The sequence below is a fragment of the Bombus vosnesenskii genome, unplaced genomic scaffold, assembly GCF_011952255.1.
Source record: "Bombus vosnesenskii isolate JDL3184/JDL3185 unplaced genomic scaffold, Bvos_JDL3184-5_v1.1 scf7180000013449, whole genome shotgun sequence".
Taxonomy (NCBI): Eukaryota; Metazoa; Arthropoda; class Insecta; order Hymenoptera; family Apidae; genus Bombus; species Bombus vosnesenskii.
The window spans coordinates 16099-37017 of record NW_022883059.1 but is presented as its reverse complement, the minus strand read 5'-3'; the positions used below and the strand labels follow the sequence as shown (position 1 = coordinate 37017).

At 37.0% G+C, this 20919-nt stretch overlaps 1 pseudogene; it reads right to left on the bottom strand.

Annotated features, from left to right (window-relative positions):
* Window positions 1-3855: 3855 nt before the first annotated feature.
* The window catches only part of LOC117238333, a 30652-nt pseudogene continuing 13588 nt past the window's right edge, over window positions 3856-20919 (bottom strand).

Genomic DNA, 20919 nt, shown 5'->3' with positions numbered 1-20919 from the left:
CAAGTAAGAAAGGAATATACCCAAGCAACCACCGTTACAGTACAAACTAGCAGTAACCACTTTCAGTTGTCAGCAGTATATGTACCACCGCGACATAAAATGACAACACAAATGTGGGAAGAGTACTTTCAACACTTAGGTGACAAGTATATCGCAGCGGGAGACTACAATGCAAAGCACACGCTATGAGGATCAAGAATTGCCACTCTTCGATGTAGAACCCTGGAAAAATACATTCGAAACAACAACCTCAATATATTATCCACGGGAAGACCGACATCCTGGCCGACAGACCTGAGCAAAATTCCTGACCTACTCGACTTTGCAGTTACAAAGGGACTAAACGCAAATAAACTAAAAATAACACCCAGCCTCGAGCTTAGCTCCGATCATACACCCATAATAATTACATACAGAAACAAACCAATATTTTATAGCAACTCAGCGACACTATGCAACAAAACCACCAAATGGCAAACTTTTAAAGAAATAATCAAGAGCAAAACCAACTGCAACATCCCATTGAAAACACCCGAACACATCGAACAGGCAGTAACAACATTGATAGAAACTATCCAAGAAGCAGCATCGGCAACTACTATACCTGAAACAATCAACAGACAAACAAAAATAATTCCACCAGACATATTTGAAAAAATTAGAGAAAAAAGAAAAGAGAAAGCAAAATGGTAAAAACATAGATCACGAGAAAACAAAAAACACCTAAACAAACATGCAAAGGAAATAAAAAACAAAATAAAAGAGCACAACAATAACGAATACACAAAATTCATAGAGTCACTCTCTGCACACGAGAACTCCAATTACTCCCTATGGAAAGCCACGAAAAAAATAAAGAAGTCAATAAAATTACTCCCAGCAATCAGAAAAGCAGACAACACATGGGCAAGAAGCAACGAAGAGCAAGCTGAAGAATTTTCCAACCACCTTTACAACACATTTACACCACATAATATCAACAACAACAACCCCAAATGCCATACGGACGAGGATGTGCAAACCACTAGTACCTCAACTGACAAACACTACACCATACCTAAAACAACAGCACAAGATATTAGAAACATAATCGAGAAGACAAAAAAATAATAAAGCATCAGGAATCGACCTAATCAATGGTAAAATCTTGAAAAACCTTCCGCCAAAAGCGATAAGACCAACAACGATAATATTTAAAGCAATTCTAAGAATACAGTACTTTCCTAGACTATGGAAAATAGCACAAATCGCAATGTTACCCAAACCAAACAAAAACCCACATCTAACTGCATCCTACAGGCCAATATCATTACTATCTGCGTTCTCCAAATTACTAGAAAAAATAATATATAACCGCCTAAAACCAACAATAGAAAAGGAAAAGCTAATACCGGACCATCAATTTGGATTCAGGAATAAACACTCCACAATAGAGCAAATGCACAGACTCGTCAATGAAATCTTACAGGCGCTGGAAACAAAACAATATTGCACGGCACTCTTTATGGACATTGAAAAAGCATTTGACAAAATAAACCACGAAAGCCTACTACAAATAATCAGGAAACAATTCCCGGTGCAAATATACCAATTAATAAAATCTTACTTAAGCAGTAGAACCTTCGTAATAAAAATCAAGGGCACATACTCCGAAGTCAAAGACATCAAGGCAGGGGTTCCGCAAGGAAGCGTCTTAGGACCAATGCTATACACACTATACACTAGCCAACATACCAACAACTAGCAATAGCAAAATACTGACATTCGCGGGCGACACAGCGGTACTAGTCAGGCACACTAACCCAGAAACAGCAGTCAAATTACTACAAGAACACATTTCAAAAATAGAAAAGTGGCTGCAAGGTAAACAAATAAAAGCAAACCCCGATAAATGCAACCTTATTACATTCACACTGCGAAAACAGACACCACCAATCATCATACTGAACGGCACGCACATACCGCAAACAAGGCAAGTCAAATACCTAGGTCTCCACCTAAGAAACACAACTCACATGGAAACAGCATACTAAATCAATAATAGACAAAATACAACAGGGACAAACAACAAGGAGACCAATGCATTGGCTAACAAGTCGAAAATCCAAATTAAGCGTAGAAAATAAATTAAAAATATACAAAACGATCATAAAACCAATCTGGACGTACGGAATATCACTATGGGGGACAGCAGCAATGAGCCATATAAACAAAATAGAGACAGTACAAGCTAAAATTCTTAGAACAATAGTAAACGTCCCATGGTACGTTAGAAACGAGGATATACGGAAGGATCTGGGAATACCAACGGTCAAAGAGGAAATTAGCAGACACGCAGGAAAATATAAAAAAAAATAGGAACACGTCCAAATCGGCTAGCTGTGGAAACGATCAACACCTCAAACATGGATAGAAGACTGAAAAGGAAACACCCAGCAGATCTCACAAAGGACACAACTTAACAAAGACGAAGATGGTATCCCACTGGGGATAGCCATTCACATGATAATCTAACAGCTAAAAAATTCTACCAAATGTCCAAACTGGACAAATTGTGAATTTAAACAATTAAATAAAAAAAAAGAAAAAAACAAGCCTGCAATGTGAATCATACTTGTTATCATATGTTAAATAGAGCTAAATGTAAGAGAAGGTTTCTTAAATTTTATAAAAAATGAATATTATATTTTGTATACAAACGTCATTGGTTAAAGACTGCAAATTTGGACAGAGTACTTGTAATTTATTATAATACAAACTATACATACTAGAATAATTGTAAGAGTATTGTTGAATACTAAATTGTTGAATTACTAAGTTGTTGAATTACTAAATATTATGTCATAAATAATATGCAATATATTAAAATTATATAAAACATATCGCTGACATATTTTGTCCATTTTTCGCGTGTGTATATATATAACTTCGGAAAATCTCCAATAGTTTAGCCTGTATAATTTAACTCGGTTATAATTATTCGAGACTTGTGATAGTGAGCTTGGGCTCAAGGTGACAAACAGTCGCCGAACGTAGCCGCGGTCAAGGGATGAACGTTTTGTTTAACAAAGGTATGGTATAATAGTATAGCTCTTCTTAAAAAGAAATATTTGTGGCGACACGCGACAGTAAACATTCCAACGGTTTCTGTCCCGTGGCTCGCCACACGCAGACCCTATTCTCCGGATAAGATGATTACCAGATGTCGATGCATCTCCACAGTACATACTCAGCTAGCCTGTGGACCCGTTATAAATCTTAAGATTTAGTTAATTAAAGTCCTTCAAACAGACAAACAGTCCTTGTCCCAACTACGGGAAGATAGGGAAAATCTATTTTTCTCACGAACGATGCTTCCAGCTAGCAACTTGCCCTCAAGGACGGCTAGCATCCTTCTCTAACCACCAACATGGAAATTGACCAATTAACAGCAACGTCAATTTCCCTCATTTTCCGAACGAAGGCTTTTCTTCACCAATTCGATGATATCATGCCCTTAGACACACCCCATCATAGTTTTTCTCTACAGCCTCGCCGTGATGGAAAGTCATTCTCTCGTGACGTCTCATTAGCGAATTACATAGCGTCTTCACGATTAGTGAATACTCCACGTTTTAACATAGGTTCGAACTTAGACTTTGACGAAAACGTGAATTTGCTATCCCGTTGACCGCGGATTCGTTATCGAACCTGAGGGCACCGTCATTAGTGTCTAATCACCGCGATTACTCGATAACTTTGTAATAATCACGATGTGTTAATAAACATTACCTCTATTGTATAATAACAATGGCTAATCCTAGTGAAAGTTCGTTAAACGCCCCTAACCCTGTTCTTAATGTGAACCCGACATATATATATTATGTGTGTATATTTTATATTACAGATGTCATATGTCTTTCTTACATATTTAAACACATAAACATCTGCAGTCTTTTTATTAAAAAATCGTAGGACTACATTTCCATGCCTATGTCGTTGGCAATCCTAATCGCATAAGGAACATCATGTATTGTTACATTGCTATGAATACGTCGACCTTGTCTACCTATATCTTCAATTAAAGTCTTCTTGTACTCCAGCCATCTGGAATACGTGAAAAATATTATTATAATTAGAGATTAGCAAATATAAGTTATGTTTTCTTTTAAAATCAATTCTAACGATTCAGCAATACATATATATATATATGTCGGGTTCACATTATAATTAGGGTTAGGTGCGTGAAACGAATCCTCATTTTGATTAGACATTGTTGTTACGCAATAGAGAAGATATTGACTAGTGCAAATATGATTATTACAGAATTTAACAAGTAACCGTGGTAATTAGATACTCGAGATGCTAATAACAATGATCCTAGGTTAAATAAAAAATCCGCGGTCAAAGGGATAACAAAATGCGCTTCGTTCCAAAGTCCAAGTTGTACTCAACTTGCTTATCTATGGTACAAGTATTACTGGACTAACGGTTTGGCTAACAAAGGTATGGTATAATAGTATAGCTCTTCTTAAAAAGAAATATTCGTGGCGACACGCGACAGTAAACATTCCAACGGTTTCTGTCCCGTGGCTCGCCACACGCAGACCCTATTCTCCGGGTAAGATGATTACCAGATGTCGATGCATCTCCACAGTACATACTCAGCTAGCCTGTGGACCCGTTATAAATCTTAAGATTTAGTTAATTAAAGTCCTTCAAACAGACAAACAGTCCTTGTCCCAACTACGGGAAGATAGGGAAAATCTATTTTTCTCACGAACGATGCTTCCAGCTAGCAACATTCCCTTAGGAGCGGCTAGCACCCTTCTCTAACCACCAACATGGAAATAGACCAATTAAGAGCAACGTTAATTTCCCTCACTTTCCGAACGAAGGTTTTCCTTAACGAATCTGATGATCTCGTGTCCTTAGACACACCCAATAATAGTTTTCCTTTGCACCATCATCGTGACGGAAAGTCATTCTCTCGTGAGGTCTCATTAGCGAATTACATAGCGTCTTCATGATCAGTGAATACTCTACGTTCTAAGAAAGAATTAGTTTAATAATACTTGTATCGTAGGCAACTAAGTCGAGTCCGACTTAGATTTTGAAAGGAAGTACATTTGTTATCCCGTTGACCGCGGTTTCGTTATCGAACCTAAGACCATTGTCATTAGTGTCTAATCACCGTGGTTACTTGCCAATTTTGTAATATCCACGCTTGTACTAATAATCGTATTTGTACTAGTAAACATCTTCTCTATTGCATAACAACAATGTCTAATCCAAATGAAGATTCGTTACACGCCCTTAATCCTAATCATAATGTGAACCCGACGTATATATGTAAGAGATGAAAGGACATCGGGGCCTTTCTTTTGGAATTTTTGGAAAGATCCCCAATACTTTAGTCTAGACCTTTTATTATAGCGGTACTTGAATAATAAAACTTAGAAGTAGTTGCTTATGATTTAATCCGATTATGTGTGCCCGAGAATTATGACAATAGGCTTGGGCTCGAAGTGACATAACCGGTCGCTGAACGTAGCCACGGTCACGGGATGGACGTTTTTACCTAACAAAGGTATGGAATAATTGCATAGCTCTCCTTAAAAGTATAGTTGACCCGAGAGGTACAGAGAGGTACGGAGAAGAGTATATAAGTGCAGCTCGACTTAGACAGAAGAAGTTAATGGAGTTCTACTTGTGGACAAGTTGAGTTACAATTGAATTGTAAACCAGTGAGAAAGCACATTTGCTACCTCGTTGACCGCGGATTCGTTATTGAGCCTAAGATCATTGCCATTCGCATCTCGAGTGTCTAATTACCACGATTACTTGTCAAATTCTGTAATAATCATATTTGTACTAGTAATTATCTTCTCTATTGCATAACAACAATGTCTAATCCAAAGAAAGATTCGTTACACGCCCCTAACCCTAATGATAACTAGATATGTGTGTGTGTGTGTACGTGCGTGCGTGCGTGCGTGCGTGTGTGTGTGTGTGTATGTGTTAGAAATTTACAAACTATTAAATTGAAAAGCATTTCGTGAAACTATATGCCTTCGTTTTTGTGTTAAGAGAAATCAGGTTATCAGTCAAATATTTAAAGTTAATTAGAAAACAAAGCTTCGTATGAAAAAAATTGTATCCTGCGTTTCTTTACTTAATTTATTATGTTCTTTTAATTATATTACCAGTTACAGGATATCCTATATGTATTAAATTGATACATATGAAACGTCGTTTCTTTGAAGATTGAATTTGACGCGCCAATATTATTCGTTAAATATTGTCCTATCGTTAATGAAGGATCAACCATATTAAAGAAGAAGAAATTTACTAAAACACACATATACCTTAATATTAAGGATATATATAATAAAAATATGAAACTTCATTGTGACTTTAATATAGTATATATGTATAATCAGAACACTTATGTAATTCTTTTTATCAATTTAAATTTGAAACAGGTTTTTTTTATTCACAAATACATTAGAATCAATTCTCGCATTGAAAATCTTGAGTAAGCTTCTTTGGCGTGGCGCAGTGACATAATTAATTATTTGTAATAAGTTTATTTCTAGCTGAATCTAGTGCTTAGGTCTAAATGATAGTGTTTTCTTAGCCTGCGAATCTGGTCCGACGTATTAAGTAATTTAGTAACTAGGGGGTTTCGATGGTTGCTAACTCTTATGATACATCTATTACTACATTTTGTTATTTCTACTTTGACCGTGGGTATCTTGAGATCGCGATGTATTGCTTCGTTGGTAACATACCAGGGTGCATCTATTATAGATCTTAGAGTTTTCGATTGGAAGCGTTGAAGTATTTTAATGTTGGAATTACTTGCCGTTACCCATAGTTGCATTCCGTAGGTCCAGACAAGTTTTATTATGGTCTTATAGAGCGTAATTTTGCTCTGCGTGATTAAGTTGGAACGTCGGCCAATGAGCCAGCAGAATTTTTTAAGTTTAGCCTTGAGTTGCTTCGATTTGTCTATGATGTGTTGTTTCCATGTCATTCTCCTGTCCAGAGTCATGCCCAGATATCTGACTGAATCCTTGTTAGGAATTGTTATATTGTTAATGGTCACCTGAGGCCAGGTTTGTTTTCGCAGCCTGAAGGTTACACGCGTGGGTCTAAACGCGTGGTTTTCGTTAATTTTGAAGCCCCATTTGTGGAACCACTTTTCAATAGAGTCGAGACATCGCTGGAGAGTGGATGATGCGATTATCGGGTCTGCGTGAGATGCTAATAGTGCTCTGTCGTCAGCAAATGTCGCTATGGTTATTTCTGTTAAAGTTGGTAAATCGGCAGTGTAGATGGAGAGCCAACGCCCATGCCGCGCTGAGTGCACTCGTTCCCGCTATCCATGATGAGTGTTAATAATGATAGTAAGTTATTAATTTGTTCTGATTGTTTCTCTAGAGAAGTCTAGAGAAGTTATCTGTGCTTTGTGAACTGGGAACACTATTTTGAGAATGGTCACTATGGATTTTCGGATTGTTTTGGTTTCCTTGAACTGTCTGGGCATAGGAGATTGAAGGAGTTGAGAATTTTTGACGACTTGGTTGGTTATCTCCTTGACTCTGAGTTTAGGATACTTATATTTGTACAAGATCTTGTAGGCTGAGCAACCCTTATAGTTCGCAGGATGCTCTCTGTGAGAGAGGATGCACTTCGCAGGGATTTCTGGAGATTTTGTACACTGATCAGTGGGGTCAATATCTGCACATTTAACGCAGCGGAAATTATGGTTGCAATATTTCTGCGTGTGACCGTACCTTTGGCACCTTTTACATTTCACTATCTCTTTTTTTATAAAAGGAGGTTCGAATTTTACTGCTGAGTTCATTAGTCGGTTGATGTAAATTTGTTTATTGTTTGGCTTTTGTTTTAAGTCAATGAAGAATAAGGATAGCGGGTTTTTCGAGATTCTATGCCTTATGTTGCTAATGTTTGTTACTTCATGGCCATGTTTTAGGAGTTCGAACTTCACTTTGTCTAAGTTAGCAGAGTGGTGGATGTTGCGCAGTACCACACGAAAAGGTCTTTCTTGTTTGAGTTGATATGTGTGGAAGTTTGCGTTCAAGGTTTTTAGTAACTTTGTTAGTTTTCTATAGGAGTCTGGGTTAGTCGGCAAAATTTTTAACTTTAATTATTTATTTTTAGTTTGTAATCCTCTTTGTTGATATCTTTCTCAATGAACTTTATCATTGTTTGAATGTCGATGACATCATCAATAAAGATAAGTGGGGAGGGGGATTTTTTTGTGTTTGTTGGTTAGTTAGTGTTGCATGGAGTCGTTTGTGGATTCTAATATTGCGAATCTATTGTAAGTGGTTACACAGCTTTTTGACGATTCGTTCTGGCTAGTGTTTGCGTTTATTTTAACTGTTTCTAGCTTACGCTTTTTTATTTTGTTAGTGTCGTTTGAAAGGAGCGACATATTGTTCTTTTGCCACGGAGGAGGTAGAGCGGTGTAGTTATAGTTTTGTTCAAGAGAGCCTGATCGAGATACTTAGGCCATCTTCGAGCTAGTTAATTCAATTTAAAATAACCAGTCGAGAGGCTATGATTCGGGTCAGAGATTAGGAGCGTTGGATTTTAGAAACACTTGGTTTATGTCTGTTCCGATTCACTTTCGACGGATGGGCGTCACGTGTTGTATTGTGAACTTTACAGGGTACTAAACACACGTCTGCGCTCTTCGGCACTCAACAACAAACTGATTTGAAAAAGGTTTTTTTTTATTTATTTAATTTAAATTTTACAATTTGTCCAGTAGGACATTTGGTAAAATATGATAGCTTAGTGGTATAATAATATAACATGTGGATGGTTACCCCCAGCGGGGTTCCATCTTCCAAGTTGTTTATTTTATTTCTATTGTGAGGTCTGCGGGATGCTTCTTCTTCAGTCTTCTTTCTATTATGGTTTTATTCGTTTCAGCAACCATCTTGGAATTTTTAAATCTTTTCGTAAATCTTCATTTCTGACGTGCCATGGAGCGTTAACTATTGCCCTTAAAATTTTTGTTTGCTCTGTTTCTATTTTACTTATATGACTCATTGCTGCCGTCCCCCATAGTGGGACTCCGTATGTCCAGATTGGTTTGATTATTGTTTTGTATATATTTAGTTCATTCATTATACTTAATTTAGATTTTCTATTGGTTAACCAGTACATCTGCTTCCTTTTTTCACGTATTCTGTTTATTATTAATTTTATTTGATGCTTCCATGTAAGGTGTGTATCTAAATGCTAGATATTGCCTAGATATTGCTATTGCCTAGACTTGCTTTGTTTGTGCTATGCGGGCGTCGTTCAGTTGGATATCTGGTGTTTTTCCTTTTCTAAGTGTAAATGTTATGTGATTGCACTTACTGGTGTTCGCTTGTATTTGTTTCTTTTGCAGCCCCTATTCTATTTTTGTAATGTATTCTTGTAGTAGTGCGGCAGTCGTTTCTGGATTTGCGTGCCTCACTAGTATGGCCGTATTGTCCGCGAACGTTAGTATTTTGCTGTTGACAGTTGTTGGTATGTCTGCCGTATATAGTCTGTATAGTATTGGTCCTAGGACGCTTCCTTGCGGTACTCCTGCCTTGATATCCTTAACTTCAAAATATGCATCACTTATTTTTACTACAAAGGTTCTATTGTTTAAGTAAGATTTGAGTAGTTTGTAGATTTGTTCTGGAAATTGCTTTTTGAATGTTTGAAGAAGTTTTTCGTGATTAACTTTATCAAATGCTTTTTCAATGTCCATAAAGATTGCCGTGCAATATTGTTTTGTTTCCAGCGCCTGTAAGATTTCATTGACGAGTCTGTGCATTTGTTCTATTATGGAGTGTTTATTCCTGAATCCAAATTAATGGTCCAGTATTAGCTTCTCCTTTTCTATTGTTGGTTTTAGGCGGTTATATATTATTTTTTCTAGTAATTTGGAGAACGCAGATAGTAATGATATTGGCCTGTAGGATGCAGTTAGATGTGGGGTTTTGTTTGGTTTGGGTAACATTACGATCTGTGCTATTTTCCATAGTGCAGGAATGTACTGTATTCTTAGAATTGCGTTAAATATTATCGTTGTTGGTCTTATTGACTTTGGGGGAAGGTTTTTTAAGATTTTTCCATTGATCAAGTCAAATCCTGGTGCTTTACTTGTCTTTGTTGCCTTGATTATGTTTGTAACTTCTTGCGCTGCTGTGCTGAGTATGGTGCAGCGTTTATCAGTTGTGTTGTTGGTATTTTCCACTTCTTCATTTGTTTGCCATCTGGAGATGCTGTTATTAATTTCGTACGGTGAAAATATATTTTGTAGGTGCTTCGAAAATTCTTCTGCCTGCTCTTCGTTGCTTCTGGCCCATGCGTTGCCCATTTTTCTGATTGCTGGGATTGATTTTATTGTTTTCTTAACTTTGTTAGTGACTTTCCATAGTGTGTAGTTGGTATTCTCATGCGCGGATAGTGATTCGATGAATTTTGAGAATTCGTTATTATGATGTTCCCGTATTTTATTCTTTACTTCCTTTGTAAGTTTATTTAGGTTTTTCTTGTTTTCTCGTATTCTCTGTTTTTACCATTTTGCTTTCGTTTTTCTTTTTTCCCTGATTTTATCTAGGATGTCCTGTGGAATAATTTTTAATTGCCTGCTATTTGATTCATGGGTGGTGGATGCCCACACAGTTTCTTGTATTATTTCTGTCATAGTTGCTACTGCCTGCTCAATGTGTTTAGGTGTTTTCAATGGGATATTGCAGTTGATTTTGTTTTCGATTAGCTCTTTAAAAGTTTGCCAATTGGTGGTTTTATTGCAAAGCGACTCTGATTTGTTATAAAGTAGTGGTTTGCTTGTATATTCTAATATAATTGGTGTATGGTCGGAGTTAAGCTCAAGGCTGATTGTTATTTTTAATTTGCTTACGTTTAGTCCTTTTGTTACTGCAAAATCCAACAGGTCGGGTGTTTTATCGAGGTCTGTCGGCCAGTACGTTGGTTTTTCTGTAGATAGTACGTTGAATTTACTGCTTCTAATGTATTTCTCTAATGTTCTACCTCTCAGCGTGTTAATTCTCGAACCCCATAATGTGTGCTTTGCATTAAAGTCTCCTGCTGCTATATATTTGTCGCCTAAGGATTGGAAGTCATCCCATTTTTTAAGTGTCATTTTGTGTCTCGGAGGTACATATACTGCTGATGTCTGGAAGTAATTGTCATTGGTTTGTATTATGACAGTGGTTGCTTGTAAGTGTTCTTGATTTGTTTGACTCTGTAGGTGATGCATGATGTCATTTTTTATTATTACTGCAGTTCCTCCATGTGCTTGACCCGAGAGGTGTTTGGTGTCGTAGATGATGTAGTACGGTATTTTCATGTAACTTTTTAGAGTGAAATGTGTTTCTGAGACAAGTAATATATCAATATTATTTTTACACAAAAATGTTTTAGTTTCGTGGGCTCGACGTTGCAAGCTACTGGAGTTCCAGGCTGCTATTTTCAACATGTCCATCTGTATTTTTTAATTAGCAAGTTTGTTGAGAAATGTTAGGTTGGTATGATTACTAGTTACTACAAGCTAAGTTGATACGACTTCTAACGACGCTCTTTTGTCTTAGAAGTCGACCACGTGACCAAGTGTATTCTGTGAGTTAAGAGGTGTTGTACGAGGCGGAGAAATATATGGAGTAAATCGAATCTGTGTGAATCGATTAATTATCAACCCCAAACCCACACCAATTAACAGGTTATGGGCCCAGGGCAGTAAACTGCGGTAATAAGGAATATTATTTTTTAAGTTTTTGTGTTTTCTGAGATTATCCGAGAAGAGACCACGCCATGGTCGACCAGGAGGGAATAGGTGATGTGGACAGGGATATGAAGCCAATCCTGAGAAAGGGGAATTATGAATATTGGAAGACAATGACGGAAGCCTCGTTAATTTTCCTGGGCTGTTGGGATGCAATAGAGCCAGAATTTACAGCAGCAGAAAGGTTGAACCCAGAATGCATGAGAATGGACAACAAGGCACGCGCGTACATTTTCCGGCAAATTCGCTCTGAGTATCTCGGGGAAATTAGGACCTTGAAAACAGCGGGAGATTGCTGGAAGGCGCTAGAAGACGTCCATCCACGTCGATGGACATTGTTTTATGCATACGGGAACTGGGAATTATGGAGAAGACCCCCAACATGGATATCTCCACATACTGCCGGAGAATCCACGCTATGCGACAAGCTTTCCAACGAAGGAATAAAAATTGAGGACCATGTGATGACATGTTTCCTTTTGACCGGCCTCGTGGCGGATCCAAATTATGCAACATATCTAAGAACAACAAGAATCGATAACGATCTAACCACGAGGGTCGTGAAGTCCGACCTTCTACTCGAAGAAAGAAGGATCAAAGCGGCCATGGACTCATCCGAGAAGAACAGCACAATGGCGGCCTGGAAATAATGGAGGCCCAAGCCTTAACAAAGCAAAGATGATGCGATGCCAAAGCACAGAGACCTAAAGGACAAGAAGTGCTACAAATGTGGAAGACGAGACCATATGTCGTATCACTGTCAAGAGGGAAAGGGAGATAAGGAGGAACAAAACCAAGGAGACAAAAGGGAGAGAGAATCAGATGACAAACCGAGGTCCAAGGGACTTATCTCCGCGCTAGCTCTATCGTCTATCAGCCACATGGAAAGGGGCAGGATCAGCTACCTTGACTTGGGGGCCTCAAATCACATGACTCCGGACATGACAAGATGACGAAGACATTGAGGCCATTGAAGCGAAGGCATACATAAGTATCGTATCATGGCATGAGAGATTAGGTCACCTGCATGGGAATGCGATGAGGAAAATCCCTGTAAGTAGTGTGAAGGAGGACTCGAGGAAACATGAGGAACTATGCGGAGTCTGCATGAAAGGAAAAATGACCAAAGTACCATTTCCGAGGACAGATGTGTTAGCGCCCTTTAGAGATTGTTCACAGCGACATTAGTGGTAGAACTCAGTGCAAGTCGCTGGGCGGAGGTAATTATTTTGTGACTTTTATTGATGATTTCTCTCGTTTTATGTACGTTAGGATCATAAGTAGGAAAAGCTAAGTACTTAAGTGTTTCAAAGAGTACCAGATGGAAGTGGAGGCTTTACACCAGTCCAAAATAAGTGCCCTCCAAACTGATAACAGAGGCGAGTACACAGGGGAAAACTTTGAGAATTATCTAAAGGAGAAAGGCATCTTACACAGGAAGACCGTCCCTAGGAAGCCTGAGCAAAATGGGGTTTCCGAACAAGCAAACAGAATCCTGGTCGAAATGTCTAGATTTTTACTCATCCAATCAGGGCTCCCTGACTATCTGTGGGGGGGGGCGGAGCTGTGAACACGGTACGTCACATAAGAAAGCTATGCCCATCCGCTGCTATCGGAGACAAGATCCCACTGGAATTATGGAAAGGTAAGGGATGTGACATCCAAGGGGAGATTAACAGACTGAGAGTGTTTGGATGCAGAGTCTGGTACCTGAGGAGTCCAAGCGGAGGAAAATTCGACAGCAGGGCAGATGAGGGGGTATTTGTAGGATATGACAGGTCAAAGGCTATAGGATTTACCTGCCGAAGACCAAGAAAGTGATAATATCCTGTCATGTCAGGTTCGAGGAGAACACGTTTCCCTACAAGAATGCTAAGATGGAGACGAGCAATATAAGAAGTAGGTCCTCAGAATAGATATGGGATGTAGAAGACTTTGAACTTGGAAGGGAAGTTGGCCAGACTGACGTCGAAACACAAAGTGATGGCGGAAACGATGAAGGGGAGTCTGACTACTTCATGGATAATTTAACGAGTGAGAATAATCCGGGGGGGGGGGCTGTGAGTGTACCGATTGTGCCCAGGAGGTCGGCAAGATTACATAAACCAAAGACATGTGATAGTTGTGCTCATACTGCAAAACTCAAAGCATGTGTGTACCTGTGAATGTGTATGAAGCCCTGCGGGGGTTAGATGCTCAAAAGTGGACTGATGCAATAATGAAGGAGTTAGACAATCTAAAAAGTAAAGATGTGTGGGACATTGTGCAAAGGCCCTTAAATAGAAACGTTATAGACTGTAAGTGGGTGCTTGTGATAAAGAGAGACCCTGATAGGTATAAGGCTAGATTTGTAGCTCGGGGATTCTGGCAGAGACCTGGAGTAGATTACTCAGAAACCTTCAGTCCAATAGTGAAACGCAGAACTCTAAGAATTCTGCTTGCTCTGTGTGCGGAGAATGAGTGGGTTTACGAGCATATCGATGTGGAATGTGCATATCTCAACAGTCCTTTGGATGGGGATATATACATGGAGCAACCAGAATTTTTTAGAGTTCCAGGAAAGGACAGAACTCAATTTGTGTGCAAACTTAAAAAGAGCCTGTATGGACTGAAGCAAGCTGGGAGAATGTGGTTTAGGTACATAAATAGTATCTTGAAAGGTATAAGTCTGAGCCCATGTATGAGTGATCCGTGTGTATATGTGAATGCGTCCAAAGATCTGATTGCAGTGGATGTGGATGACATTCTTGTGTTTAGGACGAAGGAGTGGATTGAAGTGTTCAAAACTAGAATTAAGGATAAATTAGACGTTAGGATGCTAGGTACAGACACTCAATTTTTATCCATCCATCTGAGTAAACCAAACAGTACCACTGTCGTATTTGATCAATCCGTACAGATAGGTTAAATGTTGAATCTGTTTGACATTACTCATGAGATTGGAGTGTCGACACCGCTAGCTAAGAAATGTGAAGCCGGTTTTGACATTGAGTCTGATGAGCCCTTCGATAATAAGTTGTACGAACAAGCTGTGGGGCATATAATGTATGTCGCCACTGTCGCCCTAATGTCACGTGTGCAATAGGAAAACTAAGTCAAAGATATGCAAATCCAACTGTATCTGATTGGAAAGCAGTGAGGCGGATCTTCAAGTACCTGTTGAAAACCAAAGACTTAAAGCTAGTATACCAAAGGACAGGACAACCTTTAAAGGTGTTTTGCGATTCGGATTTTGCAGGCTATACGGTAGATAGGAAATCCAGGAACGGGTATGTTTTCATATTCGCTGGTGGTGCAATATCCTGGTTGTCTAGGAAACAACCAATCATAGCTTAATCGACGTGTGAAGGGAAGTTCGTGGCGATGCAGGAAGCAGCAAGAGAAACTGTGTGGATTTCCTTATTGTTAAGGAAGTTGGGTCAATTGTCATATTGCCCTCGCCCTTGCAAGATTTTCTGTGATAATATCGGGGCCATTTCATGGTCAAAGGATGAAAGTTGCCGAAAGTTCTAAGCACGTCCAAGTGCGTTACTTTTATGTTAAGAACTGCGTGTTGAAGGGAATATTAGATTATACATATATACGTAGTCCCGAGAATGTCGCTGACATTCTTACCAAAGGCTTAAATAGAGTTAAGACTCAGTATTTTACCAAAGCTATGGGGCTTGTAGAAACTACGATCAAAGGAGAGTGTTGAGAAATGTTAGGTTGGTATGATTACTAGTTACTACAAGCTAAGTTGGTACGACTTCTAACGACGCTCTTTTGTCTTAGAAGTCGACCACGTGTTAATTGACCAAGTGTAATCTGTGAGTTAAGACGTGTTGTACGAGGCGGAGAAATATATGGAATAAATCGAATCTGTGTAAATGATTAATTATCAACCCCAAACCCACATCAATTAACAAGTTTGGGAGTAGTTGTAACATGACTGTTGTTTGCTGTACTTTTTGCCTTAGTACTGTGTTTAGCTCACTTGTGTTTACCATTTTTCCTAGTATCTCCGTACTTTTAATGGATTGTTTGAGCATTTGTTTGATTTCTGTATCGTCTTCGATTTTGTTGCTTTGATTTTGATTGATTGTAAGCGTTGCTTGTCTAATGTTTTGGGTTACTTACGCATAGCTTCGATTACCTTGGGGATCTATGTTTCTGTTTATAGCTTTTGGTTCATATTGTGCTTTCAATGTTGTTTCATTATCCGTTATACTTTGTTGTGGTTGGTAGTTATCGATTGATCTATTGCGAAGTGGAGGAAACAGTTTACGTTGTAATTGTTTCCTGATTTCACATCCTTTATAGCTGGCTGGGTGGTTCCCGTTACAATGATAACATCTAACTTCTTTCATTTTTCTTGTATATGGGCAGTGTATTGTTAAGTGATTTTTTGCACATTTAACACATGCCGGGCTTCTGTTACAATAATTTTTTGTGTGACCGTATTGTTGGCACCGCATGCGTTGTGGTATATCTTTTTTGTAGCGTGATGGTTTCATTGTTACTATTGTGTTTAGAATTTTTTTGATTTCATAGATTTCCTTGTTATTGGTTCTGGGTTCAACTTCTATTAAGAATAATTTATCTATTCTAATAAGTTATCTATTAAGAATAAATTATCACTTTCCTATAATTTTCTGGGGTATTTGTTTGAATTTTTATTTGTTCTAATTTTGTTTGTTTTATTGTGTAATTTTCCTCCCCAACTATATTGTTTAGTCGATCAATAAGCGGGTCTATTATCTGGGCCTCAACAAATATTGGCGGTGGTTTTGTAATGTGTGTTGATTGAGTTGTGGTTTTGCTTGTTGGGTCATCGTCTATTTCTTCCGTTAGTGAGCTGAAGGAGTTCTTAATGATAATTCTTGCAGCCATCGCTGCTTTTCTGTATCTAGATTTCCTGCGGCACTTGTGCCTGGAATTATTTTACGTTTTTGGCTAGTCTTTGCTAGCTTCCAGTTTTCGTTCTGGTAACATCTTTCGTTATCGTGGCTGCACTCCTCCTGTCTCCACTGCTCTTTCATTTTTTCTGTAGCCATATCGTTTTGATTGTTGTTATTTTGCTGCTGTTGCTTTAAGCCTGGTAAATCTACCGACCCGTTTATATAATACTTTTCTCTTTTGGTTGCAATCTTGATTGTTGGTATCTGCTGCTGCATTGTTTGACTTCCCCTCACTAGCACTATTCGTAACACTTCTCTGAATCACTTCACTGGAGCGCACGATTGTTTACACGCGTCTGTTCGCCTCGGTTGCCCGAGCCCGAATGATTTGAAAAAGGTGCCATAAGATTTATAGAAATATAAATTTAGCATTTGGGTAAGATTAAAGACATTCCCAATTTCACTTTAGCAATATTTTAATGCATAAATTATTCTAAAGGAATGTATGACTGAAGAAATTAGAACAATTAAAATACCAAACATCAAAATAGTCGTTGAAAAAATATATTGAGTGATATGGAAATTACTTTAATTAGATATACGATATTTAGACGGTACTACGTGCAATTAAAGTTCCACTGCGTAAAACAACATCTGATACGTATTTAAAACTTCAGAATTAACAAAGCTATACTTATTTCCAAAATTTTTGATGTAGGAAATAAATATAAAGGAATACAACATAGAAGATATCTTATAATCCTGATAAAAAAACGAATAAACAAAGTATATAATAATAAGTAGACAGTAGATTTTTATGCAAATTTATATTTTTAAGAATGCAATTTGAAGAAGTTAGAAGAAGTAGCATCTATAAATTTTTCTTAAACGAATAAAAATCTGCATTTAGTAACAAGAAATGACATACCTGCGATTCGTTACAAATTTTTCAAATAATTGCTCCTCAGTAGGAAATTTGGAATCCAAGAACAACTTTACGCGTTCCCAAATATTTGCACGATTATGAATTCTCAACCAATACCGTGGAACCAAAAAACATCTTACGGATGAAGTAGCTACTATTCTTCGATTAACCATATTTTCTCCTAATTCATAGGTAACAATTTTATTATAGAAATAATTTTTGTTAAGAAAATTCTTAGACAAGTAAATTTAGCAAAATATTACCTAAGCCGAAACACGCACCCCTGTTAAACGTACAAATTTGCATAAATATTGTACGTACGTCAGTCGGATAACGTTGCTGAGAGGTTGATGAAGGTTCTCTCATTAACATTTCTGCTACATCCGTAATTTTTTGCCATTCATTGATCTGTAGATTTATATGTTGTCAAAATCAATGTCCAACTTACAAATTTTCTATTTACAGTCAGTCGCGGTACTTACATATCAATAAAATTACTAAATTTCTAAAAAGAAATTAAAAAATTAAAACAAAATTTATAAAAATTTTGAGATAAAATTACGTTAGAAATGGCAAAACCATAAATTTTTCCAATGCTAATATATTTTACTTCTAGTATTTTATATCTTTTCCCTTTCTTTTTCTTAATAAAGAAGATGAAAGTAGTTAAAGTACGTTATATTTAAAGAACGTACGAATATAGATTTTTGTAACTGACTGTACTTACATTCAACTTCCTTGCCTGCATTCTTTGTCTTAAATAATATGAAGATGTAATAATATTTGCCGGTGTCGTACTTACGACGTCTAATAATGTAGTTGTAATGACGCTTGAACGTTCAAAATCCATTCTCCTATCAGTTGCTTTCGATGATAGTAAGAGCTGTGCATAATCTATGAAATCTCGACTTCCGTCGATAGCATCGTCTATGCCATTTGCCTTTAGAATTAGGTGAAAAGTTATAGTATGAAATACATTCGGTATTATTGTATATATATTATTACATTATACAGAAGTCCGATTTTAATCTACAAATGCGAAGTACTGATAAATTATCTACTATAAGAAAAGAATGTTTTGACAGGAATTAAATCTTTAATAGTCTTCTTATAGTAGGCTGTAGAACTAAAATACAAGTAAATAAAATAAGAATAAAATAAAAAATACAAAATTTAGTCCTATTCCCCGTATATTATTACAAATTACATTTATCACTATTATTAGGTATCATAAGTATATAAAACATACTTTGGTAGTTTCATATTCGTATTCCAATTCGTTCATCTTTGTAGCCATTTCTAAGCTCTTTAATAATCTGGGTTCCTTCTTTGCATTATCCTTTTCAGGATCGTATAATTCGTATTCAGTTCCATAAACAGAATGTGTTTTACGAACAATCATGTGTTCTATCAGACGACATTCACCTTCTAATAGGAAATGGACATGATTCACCATTCCTTTACCATCACCTAACAAAACCTTAAATAATTATTTTGTCATTCCATTTACACTTATTCCGCTTCAATAGTATTAGTATAGTATTCAATAGTATTTGGTCTCGTTTTAATCAGAAAAATATCACTAGTACGATAATGAAATCTTTATTACGGAAGAACTGAAAATACAAAATTTCGTTGTTGTATTAGCATCGTCCCATCGCGAGCACTTATGAAGTATTTAGTTACTAATGTAATATAACAAATGTAAGAATACGTAATTTTCGTTTTTCTGTGATTATGTAATATTATGAATATTATTTTATGCAATGTAATTTTATACCTCATCAGGTTGAAAATCCTTTAATTTACTGAGAATACAACATTCTCGTATTGTTTCTTCGTCCCAACATTTAAAATAATTGAAATGTATTAACGCATCCTGCAATATGTCCCACTCTTTTTTTAAAAAAGACCGCAAAACGTCATCGAATTCCAAGCGAGGAATGCGGATCAAATCTACTGCGGCTATAAGCAAAACAAGATTATGTTTCTTACATATAATATTTTTGTATATTTTGCATATTTTTACAATCTCAGTTACTCTGCTATAAAGCAATATATCTGCGTTACTTTTAGTAACACGAGAAAACGCTTAAAGAACGATTTGTTTGACTCAAGAGGACAGCTTATTATAATGCGAAACATTCTTTCTTCATGGTTACATTTTTCGAGATTTAAATATTTTCGTAACTTACTTTTTAATGAAACCTTATATATTTCCGTATATCAGTTGTTAAAAACTGGCGATAAATTTTCACTGATTACAGCAGTACACCCAGTATATATCGCTTAAAGTTAGAGGTTTATCAAATTTAGCTCCTTAATCTTCGTACAAACTCTAACTTTATCTAACTTTAAGGGGAATAGACTGAAATACTACGCCACATACGCGCTATTGTTCGTGCAGGCAGGATAGCCTGCTACGAAAGGAGGAGAAATTGCTATTTTTGGGTGTCAACGTGACGCAGTTAGAAAACGCTGTGGCTACGGAAACAGACAGTAGAGGAGAGGAGCGCATAAAGGCATAGTGACTACCTCATTCTTGAGCAAATAGTTATCGACGAATTAGCAACTTTAGTCTCATCCATCAAAATCAAAGTTCATTGTCCGCTACCTAACTATCTGCAGTTGTACAAGACTTCCTCGTTGACCCGTACGGCATATTTTTGTCTCGATTATTGAAGGTTATCCTCTTCCGTCGCACAAAATGGTTGTTACATGTTCATCAATCCGAATCCAGCAAAATTGTTAGACTCGCGATTTCTCCTATTTTCACTGTGTTGGGCACACCGCCAGAGAATTTAGGTCTTTGACGTTTTTAAAAGTCCCGTTCGCTTCCCAGTTCACCTAACACTTATAGATACGTTTTTTATACCCTATATAACAATCTATATATCTTTTCTATATATAATATATATTATATAATACTAATCTTAAATTAAGTATTTTAGGATACAAATACTTTAACACTTTTGTATAGAAAATGAAAAAACGTATCGAATAATATATCAAAAGGTATAAGATTCAATTTTGAAAAGTTACGGAAACATCTAAATCTCGAAAAATATAATCATAAAAGAAATATTTGGTGTTATAATATTTGTCTCTTGGAAGCAAGCAATTCATTCCTTAAACATTTCTTCGTATCATCAAAAGCAACGAGATATTGCTTTGTAACAAAATTACTGAGATATATAATGTGGATCTGTTTTATTTTGTTTATGCTTTATATTTTCACAGATTCAACTAAAGAAGCAGAACTTGAAGAGAGATCCATTTTACCTATTAAAAATTATAACTTTGGATAT